The 16,665-nt window shown below is 43.5% G+C and overlaps 1 pseudogene across 1 annotated transcript; it reads right to left on the minus strand.

Moving 5' to 3' along the window:
- Window positions 1–6,335: 6,335 nt before the first annotated feature.
- Window positions 6,336–7,769, minus strand: LOC113891076 (annotated as a pseudogene). Its single transcript, XR_003510664.1, has one exon. The product of XR_003510664.1 is annotated as a cytochrome b-c1 complex subunit 2, mitochondrial pseudogene (transcript).
- Between the last annotated feature and the right edge of the window lie 8,896 nt (window positions 7,770–16,665).

The following is a 16,665-nucleotide window of genomic DNA, read 5'->3' on the forward strand; positions in this document are numbered from 1 at the left end:
ATGGGAACACCCGTTTCTCTTTCCTCTTCCTGCAGGGTCCTCACATGGGAGAGAAGGGACTGGGGATGTCTCACTATTCTCCTGGTGGCGTGCTAAGTGTGCTCCCTGAGGATGCTGCTGCTCCTCCGACACCATCTGGCCATGATGCCTCTGGGAGCAGGCATCATCCCCATACTGGCTGTCTCCTGAGGACCCTGAATGAGTGCCTCAGAGGGCTCTGCGGCAACTCCCCACTGTACTGCCTGTGACTCACGTCACCTACCTCTCCCTCCCTCCCCTCTGCTTTTTTTTTTATTAACTTTATTTATTTAACTGGAGGATAATTGCTTTACAATATTGTGATGGTTTTGGCCATACATCAACATGAATTTGTCATGTGTATGCCACGTGTCCCCTCCTCTTTAATCCTGCCTTCCACCTCCCTTCCCACCCCATCCCTCTAGGTTGTCTCAGGGCACCGGCTTTGGCATGGAAGCATATACATTACCACATGAAAAATAGATAGCCAGTGGGAAGCTGATGTATGATCCCGGGAACCTCCTTTTTTTTTTTTTTTTTAAAGCCTAGACCTAGGTGGAGGGTTGCTGTTGTGATCGTGGCTGGTTACAGTAGGGCTGGTGTTTCCACCTTTTTGTCAACTTTTCAGGTAAGCATGTAATCTTAGTTCTTGGCACTTCTTTCATTGGTTCTTCTCAATCCTGCCTGCATAGCAGAATTGCCTGAGTTACCTGAAGGGCTTATAAAAAAATCCATAGCCAGGTTGTATCCTCAGAAATTCTGAGCAATTGCTGTGGGGAAGACCTGAGCATTGGCATCTCAAAAGCTCCCCATGGCAAGTCTAACATGGAGCAGGGGAAGATTGAGAACCACTGCAGCTAAGGGGGGTGCTTCTCAGGTGGCTCAGCTGTAGAAAGTCCTCCTGCCAATGCAGGAGATGCAGGTTCAATTGCTGGGATGGAAAAATCCCCTGGAGAAGAAAATGGCCACCCACTGCAGGATTCTTGCCAGGTAAATCCCATGGACAGAGGAGCCCGGTGGGCTACAGTCTATGGAATCACAAAGAGTCAAACATGACTTAGTGACTCAACAACAATAACCACCACAACAGGTAAGGGGTACTTTCCTGTGTGGTTTATAGTGTGGGCTCTAGGGTCAATTCTAGGTCGATTCTAGGTCAGAGAAGGCAATGGCACCCCACTCCAGTACTCCTGCCTGGAGAATCCCATGGATGGAGAAGCCTTGTAGGCTGCAGTCCATGGGGTCACTGAGGGCTGGACACAACTGAGCAACTTCACTTTCACGCATTGGAGAAGGAAATGGCAACCCACTCCAGTGTTCTTGCCTGGAGAATCCCAGGGATGGGGGAGCCTGGTGGGCTGCTGTCTATGGGGTCGCACAGAGTCTGACACGACTGAAGTGACTTAGCAGCAGCAGGGTTGATTCTGGAGCAATAGGAACTTGACCTCTCAACATCTTTGTGGAATTGACCAAATGACTTCCTGGGGGAGAATAAGAGGGCCAATTCTTCATCAGATAGAGGGACACCAGATGTAGAGGATGAATTATAAATATTACAGTATTTTTAAAAACTGAGTTTTGCTCTTGTGAAAATCACTTCTACTGTATAATGTTAGAAAAGCAAAAATATTTCTCATGTCTGTGAAAAGGAAGAAAAAGAAGATAAACCTAGAGGGTCAAATGTTCTTCATAAACTTAAAAGCATTCCTATATGCTTATTTGGCAAAGGATATGTGGACCAAAAAAAAAATGTTGCCTGCCATTTCAGCAAACAATGAATTATGCCCACCATTAAGCCATCAGCCATGGTAGCCACCCCTGAAGGTGTGCCCTGAGGGGAAATTCCAGATGGAGAAAAAAAAGATACACCCTAGATAGTTAAGTGAAGGTCACTCAGTCATGTCTGACTCTTTGTGACCCCATGGACTATACAGTCCATGGAATTCTCCAAGCCAGAAAACTGGAGTGGGTAGCCTTTCCCTTCTCCAGGGGATCTTCTGAACTCAGGGATCGTACCCAGGTCTCCTGCATTGCAGGCAGATTCTTTACCACCTAAGCCACAAGGGAAGCCCAAGAATAATAGAGTGGGTAGCCTATCCTTTCTCCAGGAGATCTTCCTCGACCCAGGAATTGAACCGGGATCTCCTGCATTGCAGGCGGATTCTGTACCAACTGAGCTATGAGGGGAAGCCTCATAACTAGATAGTTAAGATGCATATCAAAGGAATAATTTCAATGAGCCCAGACTTGAAAAGCATCTTCCCATATATAGAAAAGCACTAAACTCATTAACTTGTGATGTCAATTTTGTATGTGTGTGTGATTAGCGATAATCTTTTGATGTTCAGCTACATATTTTTTCCCCCCTGCAAAAACTCCTATATATCCTGGCTCTTCCCTTACCTCTTTGGAACAGTTCCTTAGAGCTATTTGAGAGGCTGCCTCCCAGGCTATAGTCAGTCTTTCATTAATGTCCCTGAATAAAATATAACCTGTAAATTTTAGGTTGTGCATCCTTTTTTTTTTTTTTTCTTTCACTGACAGCTGTAACGAAAAGAAAACCAGCCTAGATGTCCCATGAAATGAACCACTGTAAGAACGAAGACCAGGGATGTGGAAGAGATGTGATCAAAACCTAATGGGCTTCTGAGAGAACTGAAATGTCAACAAGGCTTGTTCTGGTTGTTCATAAAATAAGCAGTTATGTATTTAAGTGAAAAATCTGCTTGGGACATCACATTCAGCAAGTTGTAAAAGAGTGTCTTTTGAATATAGCGGAAATTGAGTCCTGAAAAGATAGAAGCACGTGCAAATGTGACTGGAAATACTATTGCTCAAGGTCCTGAAAATATGGCTAGGAGATGAAAAGATAAATTGTGTGAAAAGTTAGTAAATGTTGTGACATTTGCTATTGCAGCTAAGAGTAGATATTTAGTAGTACTAAGATGTAATAATTAGTTTTGTTTATTCACTGTGGGTTTGAGAATTTTTATGATTGAAAATATTTTGGACAGTGTGCCCACGACAGGCACAATACGGGGAAGCAATTAAGAATTCATTTTTGTAATAGATGGAACTTTCAAACAATTTAATGTTGATGATGTTTCTGGGATAGAAGATGATGCTAATGTTGGACTTGCCCTTAAAGGTAAGTTTCATGTTGCAAGTTATCTAAGGACACAGTCATTACACCTACTCATTTGCCTTATTCAGCAGGAATTGGTCTCTGCTAGAAGTTAAAAATGGAACACATCACAGACACAGAGCTCAGCACCTGTAAGCTGGATAACCTCCTAGACTTTGGACCATCAAGCTCTGTTTGATGAGTTGGACACAGCATGGCAGTCTGCTCCCTGCAGGTAGATGGAGAGGCTAAGTCATAGCTGAAGCTAAGGAGAAATGGTGAACTGTTGAAACGAACTCACATCATCTGAGGGAAAAAATATCTTTGCTTATGTTAAGCAGCAAAGATTGTTACCACATAACTGGCCTTTTGGGTTAACAAATGCTTTGAATATTTCCCTGCAAAACCATCCACAGTAGTTATAAAACATGGAGACAATTATCTGGCATAGTGTTATCTGGTCCTCTTTTCTGTGCTAGAGTTAGTTGGTGGAACTATAATTGATGGCCTGAATTCCGTGATGGATACACTGACCACTGGTGTGGCTTATTGATCTCAATTCTGAAGACAGTCTCCCACCGTTCTGTGCCTTTTTGTCAGTCCCTGCCTGTAACGTGGAAGGTGACCCGTGGTGCACACAGGATGGGAAATGTAATACAGTGACACCGGAAAGTCAGATTCTCGCAAACATCCTAGCAATTGTGCAAAGGTTTTTTTTTTAAACTCTTTGAAAATGCCTATGGTTTTCAATAGCTCCTTTCCAATATTAAATATCCCTTCTTATCTAGACTATCTGTCAAGGTTGAATTCTGTGTTCATATCAGACTTGAAACAAGATTTACAGTGACATATTGGTGCCAAAGAAAAAGTTGCAGATTTCTGGTTCCAAAATAAAAGTCAATGAATTGTGAAATAAAATATTAGAAGTAGAATATTCCTATTTTTATCTTAACTTTTTTTTTTTTTTTTCCAATTTTGAATTTGAGATACAGATGTTAATATCATACACACATGTATTATGTGGCTTGGTTGCAATCATAGTTCAGAAAAATAGTTTGATCATTTCCTGGCAGTTGGCTTATTTTACTTACCAGCGACATAGACCTTTATGTTCTTGGCTTTTGTAGACTGCAGTTTTCAATGATTTTTTTCAACTTATGTCCTTGTGCGGGCAATGAATTTTTTAGTGGCTCTAAAGCTTAGCTAACATTTTTCACCATAAGATGGAGCCTATGAATCCTTCTTGGAAAATCAAGCAATTACTTAATTCTTCCACTAGTGGGAGGACGTGCTCTTTCTAAGTAGGAGCCTCAGGAAGGTATTAAAAACCTTTTCTATATATTTTAGGTGGTTGACTAAGAGTTTTACCTACTCACTTTTAGGGAAAGTTTCTGAACCTTTTTATTCATGGTCAGAAGTAAAGCTTTTTTGAGAAAATTCATATCCGTCTCTTAAAAATGTATCTTTTAATTAGCATGTTGGTTAATATTTATTTTTGAAAGACATATTGCAAATAAAAACTACATTCCTTAAATAGACTAACTTTCGATGATGACAGAGTCTGTTTCTAAAGAACCCCAAACATCAGAATACTGGAAAAGCAGTACACACTGAGCTTGGCTGGACAGCTGGTATAGCACATTGAGCTCTCCATGCCGAGATGAGTGGACGTCCTTAGGGCAGGAGGACGTTGCTGAGTATCAGGTGATGCATCTTGCGTAGTCCCTTTTCACCTGCCTTTGGATTTCTACTCAAGTTCTCTGCAGGCTCTCTCTGTACCAATGGGTAGTTACTTGTCTAGTTATGTTCTTCTCATCCAATCCAGGAACTGGTAATGCAATCTCATTTAGACCCATTACTCAAATCTTTTTTGCCTTAAATTAAATGACTCCTTGCACTTAAGAAGTGTAGTGGCCATTATTTTTCTTAAAAAAAAAAAAATGGAGCTCTTTTCTCTTCTCCGCCATCCTATGTGCGGTTGAGTTCTCTCCTCACCATGGTAAGTCCATCCGTTGCCATCGGTTCTGGGGTGGCTTTCCGAGACCTGAGATCTCTGCTAGTTCCCCGGCGCCGCGGGCTGCGTCGAGGTGCGGGACACTTTTTAAGGCCTTTTCCAGGGGAGAAGGGAGTTTGGCTTCGGCTCCAGCCTGAGGGCCTGGCGGGAAGCGAGCGAGCTCGCACCTAGGGAAGGGCGGGCTGTGCCGGCCCGCAAGGTCCGAGAGGGCCCTCTCTGTTCCAGACCGCTACTCAGGCGGGCGGGGATTCCCGTTTTTCCCAGAGCGAACTGTGTTTCTGGGGCAAGAAGTCGAAGGGGCATCCCAGAAACTGGCCCGACTTCGGGATGTTGTCAGTGACACGCGGGATGTTTCGGTCATCGAAAAGGGAATGTGGACTGCTGGTTTTCGAAGACTTATTAACTTGGGGGCCAGAATCCTTCGACTTGATGAGATGACAGGACTTTTTAGCCCTTTGTTCGGGAATTTGAACGTTACCCCGTTTAAACTCATGGGACAAGGGGTGATGCGGTGTGAATCTGTGTGTCATTCGGGCGTTCTTCGTAAAATGCTAGCTGCGTGCGGATTTTTCCCGTGGGAAAAACTGGGTTTTTCCTGTGATAGTACCCTGGAAAATTTTAACTGTATATGCTTTTAGGTGTGGAGAGGATCGGTATCTGGTGTTATACAGTTTTATTAACAGAAATTTACAGTTGCTGCTATGAGCTGGGAGAGAGGAGTGTAGTCTTTTCCTTTGTAATAACGCCTGTTATGCAAGGGTGTGTTGGGCCACATCGGGCAGACAAACAGCACTCAGGACATTTCTCTGGACTCTACTGCACACCGGGGAGGGAAGTGTTTGGATTAGATGACCAATAGAGAAGGAAATGGCAACCCACTCCAGTATCCTTGCCTGGAAAATCTCATGGACAGAGGAGCCTGGTGGGCTGCAGTCCATGGGGTCGCAAAGAGTCGGACACGACTGAGCGACTAACTAGATGACCCAAGTTCTTTATGAAAGCCAAAAAACAGCGGGAACTTGGGAAAGTGACGTTTTTTCGATTTTTTTTTTAACATTTAAATAGAATGCTTTATTGACTTTAGGTCAGTTGGGAACAATTACCTATTTTTATGCTTTATATTTCCTCTCACTGGAAGAAAAGATAAATGTTACATTAGAGACTTTTCACTTTCATGTATTTGCTGCTCTGGGTTCACACAACGTTCAGTTCTTTCCTGCAATATGGGATTCAGTATTACAACTCATCAATGAAAGGTGTATGCCCCAAATTTCCACTTGCTGCCATTGACTTCTGGCCAGAAACAAACTTCTTTGCAGCATTTATGACATCAGCGTCAGCTACTGCATCAATCTGCTGAAGGACTGTGGATGGCGGCGTGTATGAACCAGCAGCTAGAGCCTGGGACCCAACTTCATCCAGGAAACCCTCAGAAGACTCCACTGACATCAGGTACCCAGCTTTCAGCTTGTTCTTGGCAGCTTGGACATCTGGATTAGAAAGGTTTCCTTGAGCAATTGTTTTTACTTGGTTATAAGCAGCCTTTATAACATCTCCAGCAGATGCAGCTTGTGAGATAGTGTAGAACCCAAAGAGTCCAGAGTCTGAGTAACTGGCATTAAAAGCAGAAACATCAAATGGCTGGTGAACTCCCTTGGCAACAGCCTGGTACAGAGAGCTGGTGGCATTGCTGCCCCTGTTAACGTGTGGTCCAGCACCGAGGACGTGCTGGAGAACACTGAACGTGTTTGCTTCTGCACTTCCTATGGCTGTACTCTCTGCTATAAGAGCGGCATGGACGAGACTGTCTCCATTCTGTTCTCAAATTTCACCTCCATGGTACTTGGCTTTTGCACCAGATAAACCAAGGCCACCCCTTATGTTAAGAAACTGTTCAGCAACTTGCTTTAGGACAGGATGACTCACACCAAGTCCAATCAAAGCCATTCTTGCACTTGTAAAATGATTCTGTACATAGTCATGTAACTCAACTGGTGTCACTTTTCCAATCCTATAATCAGGACAATATAAGGAATTAGCCAAGGCATTTCTGTAAGCGGCAGCATGCAAGTTTTCAATGACGTGAGCCTGTGGATTCTGAAGAGCCACAGCTTTGTCAATCCTTAGCTGAGGCTGAAGGGCAGCTACGTCCCAGCGTCGAAATTCTGGTGCTGTGGTGACATTGAGCAGGAACTCCAGTAGAATATCAACATCATCCCGCAGGCATTCCACAGTATAGGCCATGTTTTCCCTTGTTGACGTCACGCTTAATTTACCACCAACTGCTTCAATTCCACGGGTTATCTTGAAAGATGAAGCTCCTTTTGTAGTCAAACTGGATGCAAGACGAAGCAAATGAGAAGTTCCTAAATTGTTGGAGTTCTCATATCTGCTGCCTGCTTTAATGAACAAACCAATTCTTGATGCAGGAGCATAGTTTTCGAGAGAAGCAATCACTAAACCATTTGGTAACCTGGTAAACTCAAGGTCCTGAGGATGTGGAGGCACTCCTGCAGGGGCTGCTGTGGCTTTAACTTTAGGAGCAACTTTGAGGGAATAAAATCTCGAGAGGGACCCGGCTCTGGTTAACAGCTTCATTGCTCAAGATTGTTCTGGAAAGTGACATTTTAAGTAGAGTTAGATTTAATACCAAGATGGTCGGTGAGCTGGAACAGATCTGCCAAATGTTAGGGACTTTGTGTAAGGTGTTTAAAAAAGAAAAAAAAAACGAAGTCTCATTTATTTATTCATTCAACAGATGTTGATCAATTGCAGACTATATCACAAGCATTGGATATAAACAGTAAGTGAGACAAATTTGTGAAACTTAGTTTAGTTTACGTGTGTGTGTGTATGTGTAGGAAATATGGGGGGAGAGGCGTGAGGGTATTTGATCAGGGCAGATTATATAATTTCAGGTGGTGATAAGTGCCATAAAGAAAATAAAGCATTGATTTTCAACAAAGGTTCCAAAACTATATAAAGGTCGGGAGAATAGTCTTAAAAAATGATGGAGCAAATGAATATCCTTGTGCAAAAGAATGAAGTTAGACTTCTGTCTCATACCATGCACAAAAAGTAACTCAAAATGTATCAAAGACTTAAATGTAAGAGCTAAAATGATTGAACTCTTAGAGGAAATATGTAAGTGTAAATTTCTTTCATATGTAAGTGTGACTTGGATTACATGAAGTTTTCCTAGATATAACATGTAAAGTACAAGAAATGAAAGAAGAATTTCAAATATTGAACTGTAAAAATTTAAAGGTTTGTGCTTCACAAGGCACAATTAAGAAAGTGAAAGACAACTCACATAATGGGAGGAGATATTTGCAAATCACATATATGACAAGAGTCTAGTATCTAGAATATTCAAAGAACTCTTACAACTCAACAATAAAAAGAATGCTCAATTAAAACACAGGCAAAGGATTTGAAGATACTTTTTCTAAAGAAAATATACAAATAGCCAGTAAGTACATGAAAAAAAGCATGCAGCCCCATTAGTCATCAGGGACATGCAAATCAAAACCACAAGAAGCTATCATTTCACACCCACTAGGACAGCAAAAATACAAGACAATCCCAAGTGTTGGCAGGGATGTGGAGAAATTGGAATCCTCATATTTTGTTGGTGTGAATTTAAAATGGTGCAGCTACTTTGGAAAACAGTGCAGCAGTTCCTCAAAAAGTTAAACACAATGCTGCCATGTGATTCAGAAATTATACTCCTGGGTAGGATAAAACAACTGAGAACATGTCCACACATATGTGGACAAAAACATGAACATTCATAGCAGCATTTGTATGATTGTCAAGACGAGAAAACGACCTGATGTCTGATGAATTTTTTTAAAAATATGGTATATCCTTTCAATAAAATATTCAGCCATGAAAAAGGAATGAAGATACAGATATATCCCTGGATACACTTTGAAAACATTATGCTAAGTAAAAGAAGCCAGACACAAAAGGCCACATATTGCCTGATTCCATCCATATGAAATGCCCCAAACAGGCCAATTCACAGAGATAGAAAGTAGATTGGTGATTGATCGTGACTAGGGAGGGAAAACATGGAATAACTGCTAAAGAAATGGGGTTTCCTACTGGGGTGTTGAAAATGTTCCAGAATTATATAGCAGTGATGGTTGCCCAAATCTTGTAAATATACTAAAACCTGCTGACGTATACACTTAAGAGAGTGAATTTTATGTCATGGGGTTAAATCTCAATTTGAAAAAGAAAGAAAAAGGGCAAGAGGGTGGAAAGTGGGCAAATGGTGGTAATGGGTAATTTGATTTTTATTTATTTATTTGGCTGCATTGGGTCTTAGTGGAGGCAAGTGGGATCTTTAGCTGGTCCACATGGTGTCTAGTTCCCCAAATAGGCCAGGGATTGAACCTGGGCCACCTGCATTGGGAGCATGAAGTCTTAGCCACTGGACCACCAGGGAAGTCCCATGGTGGGTGATTTTAAACACTGATCAGGGACGTTTTGATGGGAAGGTCATGCTCAAACAGAATATTTGTTGAATTCATGAATGACTAAATGAAGCACACAAACCCTGCTGTGTTCCCTATTCTCTCTTTTGTTTCAGTTCAGTTCAGTCGCTCAGTTGTGTCTGACTCTTTGTGACCCCATGGAATGCAGCACGCCAGGCCTCCCTGTCCATCACCAACTCCCGGAGCTTGCTCCAACTCATGTCCATCGAGTCGGTGATGCCATCCAACCATCTCATCCTCTGTTGTCTCCTTCTCCTCCTGCCTTCAGTCTTTCGCAGCATCAGGGAGTCAAGTGAGTCAGTTCTTCTCAGCAGGTGGCCAAAGTATTGGAGCTTCAGTTTCAGCATCAGTCCTTCCAATTAATATTCAGGGTTGATTTCCTTTAGGATTGACTGGTTTGATCTCCTTGCTTCTTTTGTTTGTATATGTCCTTTCTCACATGAACAATGTTAGAGTGTCTCTCTACCCATTCCAGATTTGTGTGAAAGACATATTCAGGAAATGAAAATCATTATCTCATGGAAATGCTTGCTTACAATACTTCCCTGCAGAATTAGTTAACAGGAATGTCTCTAAGCTCTAACAGTGCCTTAATTGTCTTAAGGAAGAAGTGTAACAGGATGTTAAATGAGGCTCTTGAATGGTTTTCTAAACCATTCAAGTGGAATACAATTGGTGATAAGTGGCCATGTAATCTAGAGAGAATTCTGAATTCCTCTCTGTTGGAGGATGGAGGGAATGAAATGCACCCACTGAACTGAGAAGGTATCTTGAGACTGATACCATGTAAACAGGCAGCTCCATATCATCAATGGATCAGTTTTTTACAGGTGAGCTTGGTAGACAATGATCCAGAAGGATTTGAAGCTGCACTCTACAAACCTGAGGGGCCGTTGGGACAGTTTTATAGTTAACATATAAAAGAGCATGGGAGGGCTTTCCTGGTGGCTCAGTGGTAAAGAGCTCGCCTGACAGAGCAGGAGTCACAGGCTTGATCCCCGATCCAGGAAGATCCCACATTCTGCAGAGCTACTAAGCCCGTGAGCCACAACTACTGAGCCTGTGCTCCAGAGCCCACGTGCCACAACTACTGAAGCCCAAGTGCCCCAGGGTCCATGCTCTGCAACAAGAGTAGTCACCACAGCTGAGAGGCCCGTGTACTGCAACTGGAGAGTGGACCCTGCTCCCCACAACTAGAAAAAAGCCCATGTAGCAACAAAGACCCAGCATAACCAAATATAAATAAAATCACTTTTAAAAGGGTTATGGGAATATGTGCTTGGAAAGAAACAGCATGTGTAGTCCTAAGCCAAGATTTATGAATGGGTGTTTCCCTTGTGGCTCAGCTGGTAAAGACTCCGCCTACAATGTGTGAGACCTGGGTTTGATTCCTGGCTTGGGAAGATCCCCTGGAAAAGGAAATGACAACCCACTCCATATTCTTGCCTGGAGAATTCCATGGACAGAGGAGCCTGGTGGGCTACATTCCATGGGGTCACAAAGAGTTGGACCTGACTGAATAACTAACTTTCTTTCTTTCTTAACTTTGGGGGTTGAGAACACATCAGTAAAGTTCTTCATCATTGTCTGGGGACTAACAGAGCATTGAGGCCATTTGGTCTTAATGATTATTAAAAAATGTTTATTAACTACAAAGCCCTTGATGACAGACAAGTGATTTACTCCACAGTCCTAGGTAGGATCAGTGTAAGGACTGGAGGAACTGTATGGACCCAAGATGGCATCAGTTATGACAAGAACTGTACAATCCCCTACTTCCAGGCTACAAAAAAGAGGATCCTTCAGTAGGGGCTGCCTGAATTGGAAATGTTTGGTGAACCAAGAAGGGTAATGTCTGAATCTCAGGCATAGGCAGTAGAAGTGAATCTCAAGTGATTGTGAAAGGACCCTCTTGCATGGGGGCTGTCTGTTGGACAGAAGAGAGATTTCTAAGTAACCAGAAAGTCCATTGCTTGCTCTAGGTCAGGACTTCCCAGCCTTGACACTACTGACTATTTGGACCTGATACTTGTTGTAGAACCCTGTCCTGTGCTTGGTAGGATGGTCAGCTGCATCTCTGGCCTCCATCCACTAGAAACCACTGCAACCCCCACCCCCCAGCTATGTTAATTTAAAATGTCTCCAGACATTATCAAATACTTAACCTCAGATACATAGATGACACTACCCTCATGACAGAAAGTGAAGAGGAATTAAAGGACTTCTTGATGAAGGTGAAAAAAGAGAGTGAAAAAGCTGGCTTCAAACTCAACATTCAAAATATGAAGATCATGGCATCTGGTCCCATCGCTTCATGGCAAATAGATGGGGAAACAATAGAAACTATGTGATATTACATCATCACATCTCCTTCTCTGACTCTGACCCTCCTGCCTCCCTGTTACATAGCCAACCTTCATAATCCAGGCCAGTCCTTCTCACATGAAGATGCTAAACTTCATCACGTCCACAAAGTCCTTTTATCAGTGGAAGGTAATGTACTCACAGGTTTCACAGGTTAGAATGTGGCTATAGTTGGAGAAGGCATTATTCTGCCAGTGACAAACTTTATTTTCTTGGGCTCCAAAATCACTGTGGATGGTGACTGCAGCCATGATATTAAAAGATGATTGCTCCTTGGAAGAAAAGCAATGACAAACCTAGACAGCGTATTAAAAAGCAGAGACATTACTTTGCTGACAGAGGTCCTTTTGCTAGTCAAAGTTGTGGTTTTACCAGTAGTCATGTACAGATGTGAGAGCTGGACAATTAAAAAGGCTGAGTGCCAAAGAATTGATGCCTTTGAACTGTGGTGTTGGAGAAGACTTTTGACAGTCCCTTGGGCTGCAGGGAGATCAAACCAGTCAATCCTAAAGGAAACCAACCCTGAATATTTGTTGGAAGGACTGATGCTGAAGCTCCAATACTTTGGCCACCTGATGTGAAGAGCTAACTCACTGGAAAAGACCCTGATACTGGGAAAGATTGAAGGCAGGAGAAGGGGATGACAGAGGATGAGATGGTTGGATGGCATCACTGACTCAATGGACATGAGTTTGAACAAACTCTGGGGGATGGTGAAGGACAGGGAAGGCTGATGTGCTACAGTCCGTGGGGTTGCAAAGAGTAGGACATGACTGAGCAAATGAATGACAACTTGGGGGTGGGTGGGCAAAAACTGTCCCTGGTTGAGAAGGACTGCTTTCAAGAAAGGTACATGTTGGGCTGCACCCTGCGGGCCTGCAAGTCCTGGTCACTGCCAGCTGCAAGACTGAAGAAAGAGCCCAGAGGCAGCAACAGAGACACCAATGGTTTAATGGACGGTGGATCTCACATGCCTCAACTTCCTTGGTGGCTCAGACAGTGAAGAATCCATCTGCAATGCGGGAGACCTGGGCTTGATCCTTAGGTTGGGAAGATCCCCTAGAGGAGGGCATGGTAACCCACTCCAGTATTCTTGCCTAGAGAATCCCCATGGACAAAGGAGCCTGGCAGGCTACAGTCCATGGGGTCACAAAGAATCAGACAGGACTGGGTGACTAAGCACACATACACATGTCTGAAGCAAGGTACTGGAGCCACACCCCACTGTGTGCAGTGGCCTGCAGGCGGACAGGGAGGCTGTCTGCAGATACTCCGGGGTGGGGAGGTGGGGTGAGGCAGTAGAAGGAATGGGAGTGGGAGGATGGAGGTGGAGGGAGAGAAATTGCCAGTTTTGGGGAAATCAAAGTCAGGTTGACTCACTGGTTACCAATGAAATCAGCAGAGGGGCACACCCTTCACGGCCTGTTTGATAAGAACAATCACTAGCTGAGGCCTGGGGCAAGTATGTAGGAAGGTCAGTCATGCGAGTAGGGTGTAGGAGAAACAGGTACTGGTTGAGCAGGGGATGTACACAGCACAAGAGGACAATTACCCTGAGTGGCTTGGCTATATGCTAGTGCTAAGTCACTTCAGTCATGTCCGACTCTGTGACCCTATGGACTATGCCAGGCTTCTCTCTCTATGGGGTTTTCCAGGCTTTCCATGGAGTGGGTTGCCATTTTCTTCTCCATGGCTATATAGTAAATGCCAAGTATCCCACTGTGGAAGTCTGGGAGGTTCCCCGTGAGTCAACACTTTAGTTTCTTATTGCTGCTGTAATAAGTTACCCAAAACTTGTGCTTTAAAACAGCACCCATTCATGATCTCATAGTTCCAGAGGTCAGATGTCCAACAGGGGTCTCACTGTGCTAAGATCAAGGTTTAAGCAGATCTGTGTTCCTTTGAGGAGCTCGAGAGGAGAATTTCTGTCCTTGAACTTTCCAACTTTTTAAGGCTGCTCTCCTTCCTTGGCTCCCAGCTCCCACCTGACAAGGATGTCACCTGACCTCGGCTTCCATTGTTGGAGCGACGTGTTCCCGGAAACAAGCTCACTCAGAAGGACAAGCAGATAGTGGAATGCAGTTTATTACACCGGCGGGCCCAAGGCAGAGTCTCCTCTTAGCCAAGGGCCCCAACCAGTTTTTGTGAAAATCTTATATACCCTAAGTGTATGTGCCCAAACCCATCTCCCCACATTCCCTGAAACTAGTCTGAACAAAGGAAAAAGAAAGATACAATCAAAGTTAACCTGTGATTCATATGCCTTAAGCCTAGGTAGTTACAGTGGACAGTTATTAATAGGCCTGTGGTCATACCCCAATAAGCATAATAGAATGCATAATTCTATTCAGTTACACAGATAATTAGGGTATTCTTTGAGGTGGCTGGAGAGTCTAGGTGCGAGCCCTGGGGCTCTTCCATTTGGGGGGTCTGGTTTTCCAGTTGGTATGTCATTTCCATAGATACTGGGCATATAGCTCAAACTCTACAGACCGGCCCAAGATGGAGTCCTGCTTTCAAGGCAGAGCCTGTTCCGTCTGTTTCCTCCTTCACCATCATCACATCTCCTTCTCTGATTCTGACCCTCCTGCCTCCCTGTTACAAAGCCAACCTGCATAATCCAGGCCAGTCCTCAAGTGAAGATGCTAAACTTCATCTCATCCACAAAGTCCTTTAGTCAATGGAAGGTAAAGTACTCACAGGTTTCACAGGTTAGAATGTGGCTATAGTTGGGGAAGGCATTATTCTGCCAGTGACAGTTGATATTTGGGCACTGAGTAGTCAGACTGCTCCAGCACTAGTTAAATAATACCCTATGCTTTCCACTAAAGGGCTTCTCTGGTGGCTCAAACGGTAAGAATCTCTGCAATAGAGGAGACCCAGGTTCAATCCCTGGGTTGGGAAGATGCCCTGGAGAAGGAAATGGCAACCCACTCAGTATTCTTGCATGGGAGATCCTATGGACATCAAGAGCCTGGTGGGCCACAGTCCATGCGGTCGAAGAGTCTGACATGACTGAGTGACTAAATCCAAGCTTTCCACCACTCTCCTTTGAGAGATTCAGTGCCTCCTGCCTCATTCCCAACACCTTGCCCCAAGCTATCTGCAGATTCCCAAGTCCCTTGTATAAAAAGGCAGAGAAATACAATGTAAATACTTTGTAAATAGTTCCTGTGCTCAGTTGCTCAGATGTGCCCAACTCTTTGCATCCCCATGGACTGTAGTCCACCAGGCTCCTCTGTCTATGGGATTTCCCAGGCAAGAATACTGGAGTGAGTTGCTGTTTTGTTCTCCAGGGGATCTTCCTGACCCAGCCTAGCAAATTCAAGTTTTGGTTTTGGGAACTTCCTGGAAATTTTTTTCCTCGAATATTTCCCATCTGAGTTTGCTTGAATCTGCAGATAAGGAACCCGGGGATACTATTCCTTTTTTCTTGGCTCTTCCCAGGAATAAAGGGCAGCTGAGCTGATGGGAAATGGGACTGGATTAGAGACTTCACCCCTCTCTTCTTGGATCCCTGGGGCAAACAGCTGTGGGGCTCAGGCCCAGCTGGAGAAAGGACCCAATTTAAATTAGGTGGGAGATACTGGTTTTGATGACAATAGGACTGAACTTTTCTTTTCACTGAAGGTTATGCTAATAGAGTTCTGCCAAGAGAACGCACTGGTCATAGCAAACACCCTCTTCCAACAACATAAGATGAGACTCTACACATGGACGTCACCCAATGGTCAATACCAAAATCAGATTGATTATATTCTTTGCGGACAAAGATGGAGAAATTCTATACAGTCAGCAAAAACAAGACTGGGAGCTGACTGTGGTTCAGATCATGAACTCCTTATTGCCAAATTCAGGCTTAAATTGAAGAAAGTAGGGAAAACCACTAGACCATTCAGGTATGACTTAAATCAAATCCCTTACGACTATACAGTGGAAATGACAAATAGATTCAAGGGATTAGATCTGATAGACAAAGTGCCTGAAGAACTATGGGTGGAGGTTTGTGACATTGTACAGGAGGCAGGGATCAAGACCATCCCCAAGGAAAAGAAATACAAAAAGGCAAAATGGTTGTCTGAGGAGGTCTTACAAATAGCTGTGAAAAGAAGAGAAGTGAAAGGCAAAGCAGAAATAGAAAAATATACCCATTTGAATGCAGAGTTCCAAAGAATAGCAAGGACAGATAAGAAAGCCTTCCTCAGTGATCAATGCAAAGAAATAGAGGAAAAAAATAGAATGGGAAAGACTAGAGATCTCTTCAAGAAAATTAGAGATATCAAGGGAACATTTCATGCAAAGATGGGCACAGTAAAGGACAGAAAAGGTATGGACCTAACAGAAGCAAAAGATATTAAGAAGAGGTGGCAAGAATACACAGAAGAACTATACAAAAAAGATCTTCACGACCAAGATAATCACGATGGTGTGATTACTCACTTAGAACCAGACATCCTGGAATTGGAAATCAAGTGAGCCTTAGGAAGCATCACTACGAACAAAGCTGGTGGAGGTAAAGGAATTCCAGCTGAGCTATTTCAAATCCTTAAAGATGATGCTGTGAAAGTGCTGCACTCAATATGCCAGCAAATTTGGAAAACTCAGCAATGGCCATGGGACTGGAAAAGGTCAATATTCAT

This window comes from Bos indicus x Bos taurus, chromosome 4 (genome assembly GCF_003369695.1).
Source record: "Bos indicus x Bos taurus breed Angus x Brahman F1 hybrid chromosome 4, Bos_hybrid_MaternalHap_v2.0, whole genome shotgun sequence".
Lineage (NCBI taxonomy): Eukaryota > Metazoa > Chordata > Mammalia > Artiodactyla > Bovidae > Bos > Bos indicus x Bos taurus.